The 18,444-nt window shown below is 50.0% G+C and overlaps 1 protein-coding gene across 1 annotated transcript in view; it reads right to left on the reverse strand.

Moving 5' to 3' along the window:
• LOC138516923 (RING finger protein 145-like) overlaps positions 1-18,444 on the reverse strand; it is a 332,975-nt gene that overhangs the window by 231,996 nt on the left and 82,535 nt on the right. The window lies entirely within an intron of this gene.

An 18,444-nucleotide genomic window follows, 5' to 3' on the forward strand; every position in this document is an offset into this window, starting at 1 on the left:
TCGACTTCGTCGAAGAAGAGCCGTGGGTTGTGTGTTTATGTGGATCTTTGTGTGCGTCTGTGTCGCCGGGGTGTTCATCCCCATAAGCAGGGCGTGAGCCGAGCCCGTCGGGGCCGGGGACAGACGACGAAGCGCGTAAGCGCTCCTTAGAGGGGGTTTCGACTTCCGTAGCGGAGGTCGTGTTATCGCGTTCCTCGTCACTGTCGGTGGTAGCAGCGGCGGGTGAACCTTCGGCCTTCGACATCGCGTAGGCCGCCCACCTTTTAACCCTTCGGTCTTTTAGAGTTTTAGGCTTAAGAAGCCGACAAGCCGCGCACCTTTCCTCCTTGTGATCGAGGGGCAAGCAGCGGTTACACCGTGAGTGCTTGTCCTTCCAAGTGAATTTGCCTTTACAAAGTGGGCAAAACCTAAACGGTGTCCTCTCCATAGCCGAGGCAATAAATCGCGATAAACACCCCAAGGGAAAGGAAGGGGAAAGGGAAAGGCATTCTCAGAAAAGACCCAGAGATGTCCCACGACCCCACTCTCCCTACTGTATATGGCCTGCGAGGACAGGCCACGTGTTCGGCAGCGCCGAAGGATTCCTTCCGCTCGACCCTCCGTCGAAGATTCTTTTCGGCGGAGAACAGCTTACAACTGCGTCGAGGGAGGGATTATTAATATTAGAGAAAAAACGACCAAAGGTCGAGGAGTTGCAATGTCTCTCGAGGAGCTCCGCGTGAAGGCGACCAGAAGCTGGGCGGAAAAAAACAATCTGAGGGACCTCGACGCGTGAGGGATTGTGGGTACAACGCACGTCACTATAGGGATAGTGTTTCAGACACGCCTTGTCGACGTCCCCTTTTCGACTACGAAAAACAAAATGCAATACTCCGCAGTGACCACTGGATGTCGGACCTATGCACAGCATGTGATTCTAAGCAGATTAACAAACATCAGAAATATATTTATTCTGTACATCTTCCTTTACCGTTTTAGTAAAGGAAACTCTTTTTGTTACTCCCTCTGAGAGTTTGACACACGCACTTCTAACTGGCTGTGCCTTTAGGAATCCTTAATGTACCAATATGGAGCTATTGCGTGTGCCCTTTCAGTCCCTCTTAGGCCTGTGAATTTGTGGGATTATCTCTCTTCCTTTCACAATCCACAAAATCCAGTTACTCTTTATGTCTCATATATACACACACACACAACATAACACAATTACCTCCCCTCTATGTTTCTACCAGCTGCAATAGACTACTTACATCCGTGGCTCTGCTCGAGTCTCTCGGCACCGACTCTCCCTCAATCAAACAGTTAGCCTTTCCTCCGACGGGGCACCTGCAGGGACCGGACAGGAATTTTCTCAAAGGGAGACTTGTCGACCATATGTTGATCACGTGATTCTTTGCGCACCGCTCTCCGCAGGAAACTCTGATCGTCTGGCTCGTGGCGAGAGCCGATCACCTGAGATCACCAATCTGGGTCTGGATCAATTGGGCCTGAACCACCCTCTACTACCAAATGTAGTAAAGGGTGGCTAAAAGCACGTACATGGAAACAAAACCCAGCTGTTTGGAGGTACGTCAGCGTTCCCCTTGTTTTCCCAATTAGTCTACCCTCTCTCATCAGTAGGCCTCATGCAAATGCACTCTCTTTGAAGATTGACCTTGCCAGTCTGTACTGTCTCGGAACATTGAAGGGAGTGTAGGTACAGCATATTATTAGCATCTAGCCTAATGAATAGTCCTTGTTTGCGAGCTCTTCGTCACGTGTTACAAGACCACGAATTTGTCCATTTTCGACAGTGTATTCAACAGTATGATTGATTGTTAGGTTATTTATAATACACCTATATACAAGTGTTTCAAGGCGGAGAGAACAGGAGAGAAGATCTTATTAGGCCTAATATCATTTAGAACGTGCAAGCGCGCATGCAAGACGTGCAGGAGAGCGGAAGGGGGAGAAGTGCCCCCAGTGGAAATGTGCCCTCAGTTAAGTGCAAGAAAGCCCAGGTGGCAGTGCAGGAGGGCCCAAAGGCAAGTGCTATGGACTGGGCGAGGGCAGAGACCCAGAAGCACTCGGAAGAGCACCAGGCAGCCAGTCAACGTGACTGAGCAAGAGGAAGGGTATGTTAGCAGAGGGAAGGCAGAGAGAAAAGGAGATGGGGAAAGGTTAGCAGGGGCGAGGCAGAGAGAAGGAAGAAGAGAAAAGGAAGGTCTTGAGGAGCTTCTGGAACTTAAGCAGGTCGCAGAGTGGCAGGGAGGCCATTCCAGAGGGAGGCAACTGCAGAGGAAAGATCTACCACCCAGTCTCTGCTTGGAGAAGCGACTTACCCACAGAGAATTGAAAGTAGACAAGCGGAGGACTCTGGCAGGAAGGTACTTAGGAAGAGAGCAATGGAGATAGTACGGACCCCGGCCCTAGAAGACCTTGTGGACGATGCAGAGGGACTTGAACTTGACCCTTGCAGCTACCGGGAGCCAGTGAAGGGATTTCAGAGCCGGAAAGATGAAGGCCCTGAGCTTGAGGACAAGGATTGTGGATGGTAGAGTTAGGTAGATTGAGAAAGAGGCTGTGGCAATAGTCAAGCCTAGATAGAACCAGGGCTCAGGAGACAGTGAGCTTCTGGGGGAAGGTGGGAAAAAGGTAGAATACCTCTGAGGAGGTGCAGTTGGAAACTGGACTTTTTGGAGATGTTCGTGTTTTGTGGGGCGAAGGAGAGAGTGGAGTCAAAGATAACCCAGAATTGTATTGCCTCACAAGAGGGTGAGGGCACAGGGCTAAGGGAGGCCAGGCAGAGTGAAAGGGAAAAAGCGTGAGCAGGGGTCCCAATGAGAAGAAACTCTGTTTTACTGGCATTAAGGCAGAGATCATTAGACGCACCCCATGCCGGAATAGCAGAAAGACAGTCGGGGATGAGCGAGGAGGAGGAGGCAGAGAGTTGCATGTCAACCACATAACAATGAAAGTTTGAGGCTAATGTAGAGATCAGGTGGGACAATGGGGCCAGATAGACATTGAAAAAACAGGGCGAGAGTATAGATCCCAGGGGAACACCACATGTTGAGAGTATGATGGAGAGGGAAAAAAATCAGTCCAAGAGGAAAGAGGATAGCCACGACAAAGCCTGATCTGCGATTCCCAGGGTATCTCTGAAACGGGTGATCAGGATGTTGTGGTTCACAGTGTCAAAAGAAGCAGAAAGGTTGAGGAGGATGAGGACAGAGGGAGAGTTAGAGTCAAGGTTAGAAAGCAAGTCTTCATGTGTGTTCAGGAGAGCAGTGTCCGTGCCTCTGGCTGCTCTGAAGCTAGACTGATGGTCATGGAGACATCCAACAGATTCAGTGTGGAGGGTTAGCTGGGAGATAGCCAATTCTTCCAAGAGTTTGCCCAGGAAAGAAATAAAAGAAATTGGGCGATAGCTTGCCAGGGTGGAGGTGTCGGCAGAGGGCTTTGTGAGCAGGGGGTGCACAGGGGAAAACTCCAGTGGCAAAGGAGTGGTTGCAGAGATCAGCCAAGGCTGGAGCGAGAGAGTCAATGTTGTCCTTAATGGTTCTGGAGGGGCAGTTAGACACCTGTTTGGAGGAGACTTTCATAGACCGGACTTGTCTGGAAACCTCATAAGGTGCGATAGGAGAGGAGGAGAGGAGAAGGGGCAGCCAAGCAATGCCTGAGGGAGAGAGGGAGGGAAGCATGTGGGATACACTTACCCACTAAACAGAAATCCCCTCCATCACCAAGCTGCACTTCAGCAGTTACCAGCAGCATGGCTGCGCTGGCTCCTTTGAGCACCATTGCCAGGGTTAAAATCTAATATGTTTCACCAACAGCCTGACCTTTTGGGCTCAGGAAAACTTAAAGAAAGAAAGAAATGCATTGGCTGTACTGGGGAACCAGCCAAACAGGTTTCCTGCTTGGCTTCAAAGGACATTTGTGTGCTGGCAACAGGAGTGGCCTTCCCCCAAAAAAGGAGCCACAATGAATTTCTGGGACACCTACGTGTTACTTTTTGCCCCTGGAAACCTTGAATTACCAAGAGGAAGAATATAACACGCCCATCAGACTTTGTGGCTGGGCTCCAGCTTGACAATAGATTCTGGGACACCTATGTGTTACTTTTGGAATTAACACCTCCCCGCAACATTAAACTGGGGAGCCTCAAAGGCCACTCCAGAGCAGCATTTGGATGTATGCCCTTATTTGGTAGACAATGCTGGCCATCTGGCTCAAAAGACTTTTATTGATAAACTTTATTAAAACGTTTTGACATTTAAAATTGCAAAAAATGGAAATTGTCACTTTTCAACGTGTGATTTTGGCTGCACTGTGTTCTTACTTACAAGTTGCTTTGTGAACTGTATGCCCTTTGTTGATACCTTGCCTTGTAGTTGCTAGTGACATTACATCCCTGAGACTGTGATAAATCATATTTACCTCATGTTTCAACCGCACGTTTAAGTTAATTATTTACCAATTCTGAGTGTCATTTTATGCAATTGCAAAGTGTCTTAAAATTGTTGCCTCTTATTTTGTGATGGAAGGTCAGATTCTAAGTCAGTTTGCTGCCTAATACCCCTAATACCCCTGGCTCATTGCTGCTACTTTCTAGGCACTCAAATCTGATTAATTGGGGTTTGAGGGAGCACTGCAGGTGGAAATCTTAACTCAGGTGCTATCTACCCGAACATTTGGATATGTTATAACATAAGGTCAAACTAAGTGTATTTCATCATTTATTCTGTAATTATCACCCCAGGGTATTTGTAAAAGGGGGTGTGAGACAGTTGGGTGCCAGCTCAATCTGAAGTCTAGGAAATAAAGAAAAAGTATTCTAATTGAGCGCTACATCCTAGGCTAAGGGCAAGAGTTCTGGTCCGGTGTGTGACGCCCAATTGGAATCCTTTACAAGCAGATGAGCGCGAGGACATATGTCCTGAGTTTTAGTGGTGAAATGAGAGGCCAGTGCCGAGCAGAGCACCTGGGTGGGTGCGGTAGAAGATGATACTGCAGTGGGATTGGCCAGGTCCTTGCATATTTTAAAAAGTTTGGCCGTGTTGCAAGATGCCGGGGAGCTGCAGGCTTGAATGTAGACTTTTTTTTTTTTGGATGGAGAGTCTATATTGCATTTGAAGTAGGCAGCAGGCCAGGTTGTCAGAGAGTGAACCTGAAGCTCCCAGTTTCCGTTCAGCTGCTGTACACTTGCGTTTCAGGGCAGCCAGGTCAGGGCCGTACCAATAATTGCACTTTTTGGCAGGCTTCAGTCAAATCGTTGTGCCAAGGGCAAGGACGTCAAGATTGTTGGAGATGGAAAGGTGAAAGTTGGAGAGGGCTGTGTCAGGCTGGGAGTCAGCTGCAGGAGAAGGTGGAGGCGAGTAGGTGGAAGCAAAGGCTGCCAATGACTCTCTTCATGGGTCGGATGACGTGAAGGATGGTGGCAGTGCTGGGCCGAGTCATTGCTAGGGGAAAAGGAAGCTTCAAGTGTGAAGAGAGATGAAAGTGATAAGTCCAGGAGAGAGGAGTAGTGAGAGGGTTAGGGAGGGGGATGTCAGAGGAGATGAGATTATCCAAGGTGTGTCCATCAGAGTGGGTCAGACCAGAGGGTAGAATGGAAAGGGAGAGAGAGTCGCAGAGGTTGCGGAAAAGCCTGAGGAGTCAGGTGAGTCAAGGTGGCTGTCGAGATCCCCAAGGAGGAGAAGCTGAGAGGTAGCGGAGAGGAGAAAAGGTCAGCCGATTCAGAGAGGAAGAGGGTGGTCTGGCAAGGTGGCTGTAGAAGGTGACCAGGGTCAGAGATGAGCAAGGACAGATAGCCTGCAGACCAGGCATTCAAAGGAGAAGTAGGATTGAGTGGGAATGATGGAGACAGGAGTCCACTCAGGAAATATCAGGGTTATTCGACTCCGGGACTGCACGCGGAGAGGATTTTGTAGCCCACAGGGCGAAGTGTGTCAAAACTCGTGGCAGAGCTGGCCTTAAACCATGTCTCGGTAAGAGCGAGAGCATCTAGATCCAGCAGTTCAAGGAGGTGGAAGATGTCAGAGGAGTGTTTGACAGCAGAGCAACAGTTTAGAGTAGCAGTTTGGAGAAGGTTGCCACTGACTTCCTGGGGGGGTGGGGGCTGAGGGGGACAGCAGGGGGGGTTCTCTACCGGAAGTGGCAGAGGACCCTAGGAGATAGAGAGAGGAGGTGGTAGGGGAACCAAGGAAGACGTGAATGGTAAGGGAGCCAGAGAGGTAGAGGATGAGGTAGGCAAGAACGCCAGGAGAGCCGGAGCTGGAAAGGGAGCCAGAGTAGTGGAGGGAGGGGGTGGCAAGGGAGCCATAGAGAAAGATGGCAAGGGAGCCAGGGAGGTGGACAAAGGTGGCCGAGGGGCCAGTGCTGAGGTAGCCGGAGTGGCAGAAGGAAGAAAGTGGATGAGGCGAGGGAGGCGCCCATTGAAAAGTAAGGGAATTACAGAGGATGTCGGTTAGAGTCTCGCTGGCTGAAGCACTGACATAGGCGTCAGCGATGGGAAGGCCTGCGTTGGAGACCAGTGTGTCCTTCTTAAGCTTCTTCCTACCAGACAGTGAGAGGAGAAGGATAGGAGATGGATGATAAACAGAGAGGATTGGGGAAATAGAGAGCACCATAGTGGGTGTGGGAGGAAGGAGAGGAGGCACTTGGCAGGCTGAGCAACTGAAGTGCAAGGGAGGGGGTACAATGGAAGGTGGGAGGAGAGAAAAAAAAACAAAAACAAAAAAAACACAGGGACACACAAGTACAGGGAACAGACTAAAAACGGTAGGTTACAGTAGGGTAACAACTTCTACAACAGAGTACAGAGAACAACAGAACAGTCACAGGAAATGAGTACCAACAGTGGTAGCCGGCCTAAAGCACTCTAGGGGAGAGCTAGAAGCCAAAGTGGGGGAACCTAGAGAAGAGGAGAAAGGCCTTTTGGTAAAAGCACATCATGAGAACAGAGCCATGGCCGAATACAGACTGTAGGGGAAAGTAGTTTCAGGGGTCCACAAGCGTTCACCTAGAAGGAAAAAGCAGGATATGTGAAAGGAGTGCAAGAAAACAACAGTAATGAAGAAACAGAGTACGGCTACCATGGAGGAAGGGCAGCCTAGTGGATGCGTGGAATACAGTGCAAGGTACGAAAACGCAATGGAAAGTAAGAAGTATGCGCTAGATAGGGCAGTTTAGTAGGACGCAGTAATGGCTGCGACACCTGCCCGCGCCTTTCCTTCCTTGTGGATGCAGCAGGTCAACAGCTGTGCTGCATGCTTGCACTCTTCGATTCCACATCCCGTTCTGATGCCTTTGTCGCCAAACACCTGCGTCGCTCAACACCGCAGCCTTTTCCTGAAAGGGTTTTGCTGCAGGGGGTCCGATCCTTGATTTTTAAAAGCTCGGAAGCGTGGAAGTTGCGTGCCATGTATCGTTGGGTAGCATCTCCTGCGTACCTGAGTCACTGAACACCGCAGCCTTCTCCTACACTGACTATTGGGGGCAGTTGCTCCTTTTGGCCTTTTAGATACTTGTTTCACTCTATCCTATATAAAAGTTGTGCACTTTCATTTGCCCAATACTTGGCATCCGTAAATGTTCATGTTCCTCCTAATCTTGGAAAATATGTCCTTTGCACATGGTCTGTTCATTGAACTCCCTTTGTACTTTGCCTTCATCTCTCATAATATTATCCTTGGTCCTAGGCCAATGTACTCCTCTATTCTGTAAGGGAAAACAACTTCATCTTTTCACTTTAAGATCCTCGGCTTGTATTTTGAGGTAACTGGGTTGATTCCCATAAACGGTCATCCATCTTCTTTTAATGGTAGTCCTAAATCTTTAATATATACACCTCTCATAAGCAAGCTTCTATATGTTCTTTCTACCTTGCATTTAAGTGAATGTACAGGTATTGGCCAGTGAGTCACTTCATTCTTCTTTGAGTATGTGATTACTGTAGTGTGTGGTACATGTTTCTTTCAGGGCTTCAGTTAAGCCGTCCTTAACATTTTCATATTGTTTCAGCATAGGTCGTTACATCTTCTTTATGACATTCGTTTGCTGTTGTCAGACTTTGTTTTGACGTACATGTAACGCTCACCTAGTATCCACGGGGACGTCACTCAGCCTGTTCTGACCTCTTACGAACTCGAACCCTTCCCTGGAGGCTATTCGACTGGAGACTGGGCCTGAAACACAGGATTGGTAGAGTTTAACTCCCTATTGTCTCTGTGTGCTTGAACCCCTTCTTCCCCAGGTCCAACCCTTCCCTTTGATCCACAGCTCACCTTGTTTTATTGGATAGTGTGCTCGCCGTCCTGCTTTCACCGCAGGGTCGCGTTGATTGATGCGGGCTCGTTGCTGCCTAGTTACTTCACTGGCAAGAGTCCGACAGGTAAGTACAATGAGTCTTTTGAACAGTTCTCTAACTTCGTTCCTTTCCTTCCTTAGATGATGGCCGGCGTCCGGGGATGGCGGCGTGCTGCTGATATGAGTAGCGCTGAAGGTGAGTGAGAGCGCGATGTGCGATGCACCCCTTTCGTATTTGCACTGAACGGAGTTCTTTTTCTGTGTCTTTTAGGTGCCGCAACGTTTTCAGCGTGGATGCCGGTTAGGAAGAACAAATGCGGTGGGTAAGCGCAGTATGCAGCGCCTCTAGATGTTTCCACACTAACCGGGAGTGTCTTTTCCCTCTTGCAGATGGATGAGAAGTTCCGGAGACAGTTCCCCCAGAGCGGCTGGGATTCAGGTAAGCGTTTGAAGCTTGTACAGTATTTAAAAATAAGCGAAGATTTGCAGAATGCTTACTAATGCCTTTTTTCTGTTCTTTTCCCTTTTCCTTAGGAAGCGGCGTGCCGGGTTGGGAATGACACCACCGAAGATGCCCGCAGAATAGAAGGAGCGATGAATGATGGGAAGAAGCGCTGCAAGTTAAGGCTGTTCCTAACGGTGTTCTTGTTCTTGTTCTTGCAGGAGCTGAGCGCAGAAGAAAGATGCAGGCCTACTGGAGACCGATCCAAACACGGCGAGTGTTACGCTGCCGTGCAGAAAACGCAAAGCATGTTTCTCAGCCTGGGTGTCCAATCCCCAATGTTATCCTATGTGAGTGAGTCTGGTTCCACAAGCGCCAAGTCTGACTCCAAGTGGGTCTTTGGAGGGATGGAGGGGCCCTTGAGGGCCATGTAGGTGAGCGTGGCCTGGCTCCAGCCCGACATCTTGGAGGGCTGGGGACATGAGGGGCAGGAATCATGACTGTACATCCATTCTGTTCATGGCTGCATTTGGACAGCACGGCAAAGAGCATCCTTCTTGGCAACTTTGCTCCATTATGTCAGCTTGTGGTTACATTCTAAATGGTTGCCTCAGTGCATATCGTCTCTCATATACTCAACATTGTACAGGAATATTACAAGTATTCATTCATGGGTTCCCAATTGTCATTCATGGGTTCCCAATTGTGGCTCCTCATCTGTCATTCCAATAGGATGGTGCTAAGGGGGCGGAAACCAGGGAGAAGGTATCCACCTTCTCCTCTACATAAGTTAAAAGTGCAGGAACAAGCAGGTACATTGCATTAAGGAAGACCAGACATTGAATTGTGACAAGCACGAGTGAGTGACTGCAGCCTGGAACAACCTAACATAAGGGGATGAGTGCTACATTAGGTATGCAAGCATGAACACAGCACAAGCTGTGAAAAAGCCAATCCAGTGGTTACATGAAGATCAAAAAATTCAAAACAGAACAAGGTTGCAGAGTCAGTCGGTGCCCGCATGTAGGTAAGAGGCAGCGCACGGCAAGGTTGAAATGTCCAAAAGCAGGTGACGATCCAATAGGCGAAACGCATAGTAGAAAAACACAGTGAGGATGCAGAGTCACCAGTGGTTGCAGGTAGGTAGGATGAAATACACAGGAATGCAGAGTCAGTGGGTGGCTGCATGAAGGCACTAGGATGCAGGGTCAGTCAGTGGCTGAGGGAACATGAAATGCAGGACACAGCACAGGCTGGGGTATGTCAGACCGGAAGGTAAGGAACAGTGGAACAGCGGCTACACAATGGAAATACATTTAAGGAAGTGCCGGGGCTACATCAGGCAAGCTTAGAGGCATAAGGCTCACTAGAATGGAGAAACCAAAAAGCAACTGGCAGCTACATCAAGTGATAGGACGTAGGGCAATGGCAACTCCATCTGTGTCTTCCGGGAGCCAACAGGCAGGACAGGCGAATAGACAAGTTGAGCCAAGGGACTGGGGGTTGAGGGGCAGAGGCCAGAAGGTGCAGGCAGGCCGGGTCTTGCCCGGACTCACCCTCAGTCAGAGGGCTGCGTCAGACACAGGAGGAGAGAAGGAGCCAGAAGGAGCCAGGCAATCCAATGGATGTAGTTAAGAATGCACAGCTGGAAGAACGAGGTATTGGCTAAATGGTTACCGCAGAGGCAGGTGAAAGAGAAAGAGGGGAGGGTGACAGAGGAGCTGCTAGGGAAAAAGGAGTATGATAAGGTGTGAGGAGGCTGAGAAGCGGCAGGGGGTGCATTGCAGTCTAAGCTATTTCAGACAGCCGAGTGAAGTGGAGACAACAATCATGGAGGGCAGCTTTAGAGAGGAACGACAAGGGAGGTTAAGAAAAATGGGTGGGAGAAATCGCAAAGTGATGTGAGGAGGAATGTAACCAAGGAACGACACTAAAATGTGGTAGAGTGGAGCGAAGCGGGGGAAGGACGGAGGGGCGTAAGACGACAGGTGAGGGAGAAGAGTAGCCCAACCCAGAACAGTCTGAACCCGTCGGAAAAGACATAATGCACGCTCTATTTAACAAGGTTCTTTGTGTAAGCATGTTGTCCCCAGAGGACTAGTGAACCCAGCACTACAGGAGTAGCCCTACTGGGAAACAGTACCAATACCATGTCCACACCGTTGTAAAGAGGTGTTGGAGGCAAACAGTAGAAACAAAACATTAAAGAGGTAGGATGGCAACAGTAGAAGATGTTGGAAAAGACTGCACAAGTCATGTGCCATAGCCAAATGCCACGTTAGGTGCGCCTACATGCTACACTGCAAAAGTGTTGTTTCAAGTTATGTATTTACTAAGTGGCAACTCACAGAACCTTCTTGCTGCTTTTTTGCAAATGCCAGACAAAGCTTCCCCTTTCATTCCAGGAGTTATGAGCACATGCAGTGGTCCAGGGATCGGTACTTCACTCTGCTATTCACAAGCGACATTTCAGCAGTACCTCAAACCTGCAAACTCCACATCAAGAACTGCAAGTAAGGACCATCAACCTCTGGACACAGCATCTCAGGCTTAGTCAATACCAGGGACGTGATTTAGGGGGTTGCCAGAGGTCGTAACTGCGACCTCCGAGGTCTCCCTTGCGACCTCTGTTGTCTCCTTAGCAACCTCTATATAACATTTTTTTTTTGTAGTGCAAGCCCCTGGGCTGTGAGCTGTTGCCAGCACCATGTGGCTCTTTACTTCTGCAGTGGCTGGCTTTCTTGTTCAGGCCCCTTAAAAAAAAGAAAAATGAGAACAGGAATGCCCCAAGTCTAACACTTTCAGCACTGACCCTAAATAAGAAACAATAGGAATACCAAATAATGTGTCTTTCTGGAATTCTATACAATAATTACTAGACTCATTAAAGGTTTATTTCAGGCACACTGTCTCAACTCAGCCTTTCATCCTTCTGAGGTCGATAAATGAGTACCAACACAGGTTGGGTGATATTGGGTGTATATTTTTTCTATATAAAGCGCTTAAGCGTACGTGCTATATAATAACACATCATTATCATTTGGTCATGGATGTCTGATTGCATTCACAGTAATTTGGTAATATGGGCCTATACACACTGATCTTAATGATACATATGGTGATCCATTCTTGTATGAAATGTACATCACATTATAGTGATATCGTAACCATTTTTTTCGTAGTGTAAAATGCTATGTGATGCCACTTCCTGTTTTGTCAACAGGTGAAAGGTTGTGTTCCATCGCTTCCTGCGATATCACTTCGGGGTGGGGTCAAATTACATCACTTTCTGTGATGTCGAAAGGGGTCAAGGGTCGTGTGATGTCACTTCCACTATCCCTGGCATTTTGGTGAAATGACGTCCCTGGTCAATACTCAGAAAACACTAATTGCATTTAGCCTTGATCGACAAAAATCTCTCTATACTACGGTTTCAAACTACCATGACGATATATCCAAAGGAAAACGGACACTCCTTTTAGTAACTACCATGCTTCTAGTAGATCATATGGAACAAGTGTTATCCCGCGAAAAAGGATGGTTCTGGAACAGAGTATTATGAAAAGTAAACTCTGAAAATAAAATTAAAAAAGCATTCCACCGGGGGCGTGGCCTGATGCGCCAGGGATGTGGCAGCTCCTTTAATGGCCTCCACATAGGTCCGCAGCAACACTCAAATATCTTAAGTTCCCGCTATGGCCAGCGGTCATAATAGATGGATCCAGGTGGCGGAAGGTGGGGAGCACTAACAACAGCAACCTAAGCGGATAACGGAGACGAGATCCCCGAAAAAGCGGCAGGGGGACCCGCCGTCTGTGACCGTCAAGCTGATTCAAAATGGCAGGCGTGCCACTTTGGTCCGAGTCCCGCAGCCTGCCAGTAACTTTCGTCGACTTCCGGTTTACCCAGATGGCTGGATCCCCTCTGGGTGTGCCGACGGAGCCCAACAACTCCAGCTCCCATGGCAGCACCTTGCCGCGCCCGCTGCACAGGAGGGGGTGGACCCGGCCTCCATTCCCCGGATCCCCCTCCCCCTCAACCCACCTGTTATCTTCACCGGGGCGGCCCAACCCCTCTTTGACTTGGTCCTCGGGCCGCAGGGAGCATCAGCAGCTTCCACCCGCCCCTTCGGTGTCCGACCCTGGATCTTTCCTTCCACCGCCTGCGCTCTGGCATGTCCCACCAGCAGGACGTTGAGCCCTCCCCTCTGGAGGCGGAAGCAGTGGACCCGCAGGCATCTGGCGCCCTCCTTGAGGGGCCTCCCATCTATGATCAGGGATGACTCCTGAGCCCAAGATGAGGCCCCAATGAACGGTGGCCTTGGTTACGGCCGACCACAGCCGGGGGCACCGGTCAGCTCCCATTGAGAGCAGAAAGCTCCCACCATCTCAGCCGAAGCAAGCTCCATGAAGCTCTTGCCCAGCACACACGGGTGCCTCCTGGATACCAACCCCCCTCTATTCAGTCTAACACAGGGGCTCTTTTTCCACCGCAGCCCTGGACCCCCTCCAGACTCCTTCAAGAACTGCTTAACTGCCACCTGCCTCCCTTTGGGTGTCCTCGCCGCGGCGAGGGTGAGACGGACCCACGGGGCCCACATGATCTGCCCCCCCCCTCTCTTCTGAGCCTCATCGACCCTCCCCTGGATCCCAGGGCCTCCAGATCCTCCACTGCAGCCTGGGCTAGCATTGACTCCTCCCTCAGCTACCTGGGGCACCCCCTGCCCACCTCCCACCTTCAACAGCTCGGAGATGCCCGACTCCTCCACCTTCACGCCAGGAACCTGCAGCAGATGGTGAGTAGAGGGCCAACGGCCAACAGCCATCTTACGTCTGGAGCCCCGTTCGCCCTCCTACTCAGGTGTTACCACTACCCCACTGTGGCAAAGAACTCGACAAGCCTATCCTCCCCGCTCATTTCCTGGGACGCCCCGGCCCACTCTACCCCCCCTGCTGCCACCATTCCTAGATAGTGTGGTTCTTTAGCTGGTATCTCGGGACTTCCTACGGGTCAACTAGCACCCTACGCGCTAGATAACACGCTAACCTTGGGCAAAGCTTACCGGGAGTCGCCCACCACCTTGGAGCCATGGCCAAAGCTATGAAACCTCCTAAATCCACAGACATTTCCACCATGCGGCTGGCAACGTAGAAAGGGAAAAAAAGCAGACCCTCCTAAACTCACACCTCAGAAGGCAACAGAGGATAAAGGGACCCTTGCAACCAAAGAAGACCTCCAAGCCTTCATGTCTGACATCAAAACGGAATTTTCGATCCTGCATGTCGGAACTTGCAGCAAAACTAGAGCAAACAGAGCAAAGGGTCAGTAACGTCGAACTCAGGATGGGGGAATCTGAAGAACTAGCCCTGGAACATTCTAACTCACTAGCGGAAGTGCAACACCATCCAGACCCTATTGGACAGAACCGACTCACCCCCCCCCCCAGACGTAATCATGAGAGTCCACTTTTATACCACCAAAGAGGCCATCTCGGCGATAGGTCGCTCACGTGATGAATCATCTTTCCAGGGCTCCGCTCTCCAGATATTCCAGGACCTTTCCACTCCAACCCTGCAGAAGCGCAGAATGCTGCGTCCACTCACGGGATTCCTCCAAGACCAGCAGATCCACTACTGGTGACTATTTCCTACAGTGCTACAATTCTCGCACAATGGCACCCCACGAACCATCAGCCACCTCGACGACGCAGTGTCAATCCTGCACCCCAGCTCTCCAGGGGGGCACGGGGTCATCCTCCCCCGGCCAAAAGGGTTCCACTCCAGGCACAACTTCCCCCAAGCCGAGACGCGCCCCCTGGACAAGAGGGCAGAGAAGCCGCAAACCTAACTAAAGATCAACGATGCACCTGAAGAGCACATATCGCTGGAACCAATTAGGCTTACTTAAGCCTGCTGGGGGCCCCATGCGGTCCATACCCTCCTCCAAGGCGGATGTGAGTGAAATTCAACCATGTTGGCTGATGACAGCCTGGGTGGCGAGGGGACGCACTGATATATTAAGATCGGTCCCCCTCGCCACAATTCTGGCCCCCCGTTGGAGGCCTATGTTAGACGTTTACACCTCCCGTTGGAGACTACTTGAAAACCCTCAGCTTCAGGAGAAGCCGATGCAGCTTACCCCTCATGACTATGGCTGACTTGACCCCCCCCTTCCCCTCTATCCCCCTTCCCACGGCAGGAGAACATGGAGGGTCCGCCCCCACACAAGTAACTGAAGTTCACCACCCTAAATGTCAGAGGCCTAAATTCCACTCCGAAGAGGAAGTCTATCCTACAAACGCTACAGGATGAGGGTTCCTGCATAGCTTTCCTGCAAGAGACTCACCTGATCCCGGCAGACTTCTCCTGCCTGCGCAGCAGACTCTTCCCTCTACAATTCCTGGCTTCCAACGGCACCAAGAAGGGAGGCACTGTCATTCTTTTCGCGAAGGATCTGAACCCGCAGATTCTAGACACTCTACGATGCCAAGAGGGTTGCTTCATCGCAATCAAATGCATCATCTTTGGCCAACTCTACACCCTTATCTCAGCTTATGCTCCGAACGAGCATAAGGAAGGGTTCCATCGAGACTTATAGGAGTCCCTCCTCCTATTCATTGAAGGGCAAGTCGTCATTGGGGGAGACTTTAACGGAGCCCCAGACCTTCTCAAAGACAGATCGCACCTCCCAACCCCCAGGGAGCAACAGAACTGCTCCACCTTTTTCAGACACTGAATGTCGTTGACACCTGGAGAGTGTTCTTTCCGGAAGAGAAGAACTTCACCTTTTACTCATTTGTGCACCGCACCTTCTTCAGAATTGACTTGCTGCTGGCCTCCCCGCAGATCCTGGACTTCACGGACAATGTCTCCATCGGCCCCCGGACCTTCTCAGACCACGCCCCAGTCTCATTAACCTTGCAAGCTCACAACCCGGACTCCCCCCTCGCCGCCAATGGAACCTTAATGACCCTATCCTGGGTGTCATGGCAGTGAGAGACACCATTGCCAGAACAGTAAAAAACTTCATGGAAAACAGTGACGAGGACACCACGCCAGCCAACACCTGGGACGCCATGAAAGCGGTGCTTAGAGGGGAACTAATCGCCCAAGGCGCAGCCTTCCATAAACGAAAACATGCAGCCGCGCCACCCTGGAAGCGGAGGTCCGAGAAGCGGAAGCGACTCACAAGCAGAAGGGCTGGTCCGCGAAAACGTATAGGGCCCTACAGGTGGCAAGAAAGAGACTGGAGGCACATTACGCCAATGCCACGGCAAATCTACTAACCACAACAAAACAATGGTACTATGTCAATAACAACAAAGCTAATAAGTTGCTGGTAAATAAGCTGGCCAAAGTGAAGAAAAGAAATCCCATCCTAGGCCTCCGCGACGCACAGGGAGTGACCCAATACGCGGAGCGCGAGAAGCAACGCCTGGCAGTAGCCCACCAATCGGAAATAATGACAGCAGTACCGAGGAATCCAAGCGAACAGCAGGCCTACATCCGAGAGCAGCTCTCCCACTCCTTACGACCGCGGCGAGGGAAGGACTCAAAGTGCCCATCACAAGCAAGGAAGTCGAGGAAGCCATAAAACGGGTGAAATCCAGAGCCCCAGGCCCAGATGGGTTCTCCACCCGATTCTACAAACTATTCTGGCCTCAACTGGTCGCCCCGTTAACTCGACTCAACTTATTTCCTGCCACTGGGAACGTCAACCCAACCATGCAAGAGTCCACCACAGTCCTCATTCTCAAACCCGGAAAATACCCGAAGGACACTAGTTCATACAGACCCATCTCACTATTAAACCTGGATGCCAACATATACTCCAAAATTCTGGCCAACCGCCTAGCGCCTATCCTCCCTAACATAGATCCAGACCAGACTGGGTTCATAACCCACAGGTCGACAAAAGACAACATCCGTAGGGCTCCCGACCTGATACATTGCCAACCAGGAAACGCAACAACCTGCCTTGCTGGCCCTGGATGCAACCAAGGCTTTCAACAAAGTGGATTGGACTTATCTACACCTCACCCTCGACGCCTTCAGCTTTGGCCCAACCTTTCTGAGAATGGTCCTATTAAATTATGAAGCCCCCAAGACCCGGCGAAGAGTCGATGGCCTCTTATCGGATCCGATCCCACTCACATGTTTATTTTTATTTATTTATTTATTGCATTTATTACTCGCCCAAACCCTTGGGTACCACGGCGATGTTACAGACAGCTTAGTTAAAACATTTCTTGGAAATTGCCAATCGGACGATGTGCATGTGAATACAAAATAATCATACACGAAGACATTAAATGCAGGGCTTCAGTACAGTGATATTTCCTGACGCATGGAAGGGGATTTTAGTCTTGGTTAAATAGCCACGTTTTCAGGGATTTCTTGAAGCCTGAGAACGTTTGCTCATTTTTGATGGGGAGGGGAAGAGTGTTCCAATATGTGGGTGCGAGGTATTGGAAACTACTGCCTCCTGCCTTGGTGTCTTGTAGCGGGGGATAGCTAGGAGTAGTTGACTGTTAGATCTGAGGGGCCTCTTTGATACTTTTTTGGTGATGGCGTGGTTGAGGTAGATGGGGACACATGAGTGGATGCATTTGAAAGTGACGCACAGGGCTTTGAATGTGACCCTGGCTTTGATGGGGAGCCAGTGATGGTTTCTTCTAATATTTGAGATATGATCTGACTTCCTTATTCCAAGGGCCGCCCGAAGGGCTTTATTTTGGATAAGCTGTAGTTTGTTTAGATTGGCTTTTGAGGTACCCAGGTAGAGTACGTTGCAGTAGTCGAGCCTGGATAAGATTAAAGCTCTTGCCAGCGTGACACAGTTGGTGGGTGTCAAGAATTGGCGACTGAGAGCAATAAGTTTTGCGGTGTAGGAGGTAGAGGAAGAGAGGGCGTTAATGTGCTTGGTCATGGTGAGGTTGGCATCTAGGTAGACACATAGTGTTTTTACTTGTTTGAGTACTGATATGTTTGTGCCATCAATGTTGATGGATGAGTAATCGGGATGTAATGCTTCTATTTTGGATTGGGAGCCCACAATGAGAACCTCAGTCTTCTCATCCTTGAGACAGAGGCTATTTAGTGCCATCCAATTTTGGATTATGGCATATATTTTGTTGATAGTGTCGGTGTCTTGAGTGTAGTCTCCCGATAAAGGGATGAGGATCTGGGTGTCATCTGCAAAGTTGGTGTAGATGACACCCATGTCGTCTAGCGCTGAGAAGAGGAGTTTAGTGTATGCATTGTATAATGTTGGTGAGAGACAGGAACCTTGGGGGACACCAATGGGTACTATGATGGGGTTGGCGGCTTCTTTACCTATGGCGACCCTGTAGGTGCGGTCAGCAAGAAAGGATTTGATCCAGGTAGTAGCTTCGGTGGAGAAGTTGAAGTCTTTCGCTAGTGTGGCGCACAGTTTATTATGGTCTACTAAATCAAACGCTGCGGAGAGATCGAGTAGGAGGAGGATGCAGAGTTTTCCTGAATCTCTGATGGTATCCATCTGGATTTTTAAGTCATGTGGAACGACAGGGAGGCCCCGTCCCCCCTGCTTTTCGCCTTGGCCATGGAACCCCTTGCCCAGTGGATGCGCCGAAACCCTCGGATCAGAGGCCCTCAGACAGCCCGCCCCCTACACAAGATTGCTCTTTACGCAGACGATGTGTTACTGACCATCACCGACATTAAGGTTTCCAG

Source organism: Ambystoma mexicanum, chromosome 6q, assembly GCF_040938575.1.
Source record: "Ambystoma mexicanum isolate Mex_15411 chromosome 6q, UKY_AmexF1_1, whole genome shotgun sequence".
NCBI lineage: Eukaryota > Metazoa > Chordata > Amphibia > Caudata > Ambystomatidae > Ambystoma > Ambystoma mexicanum.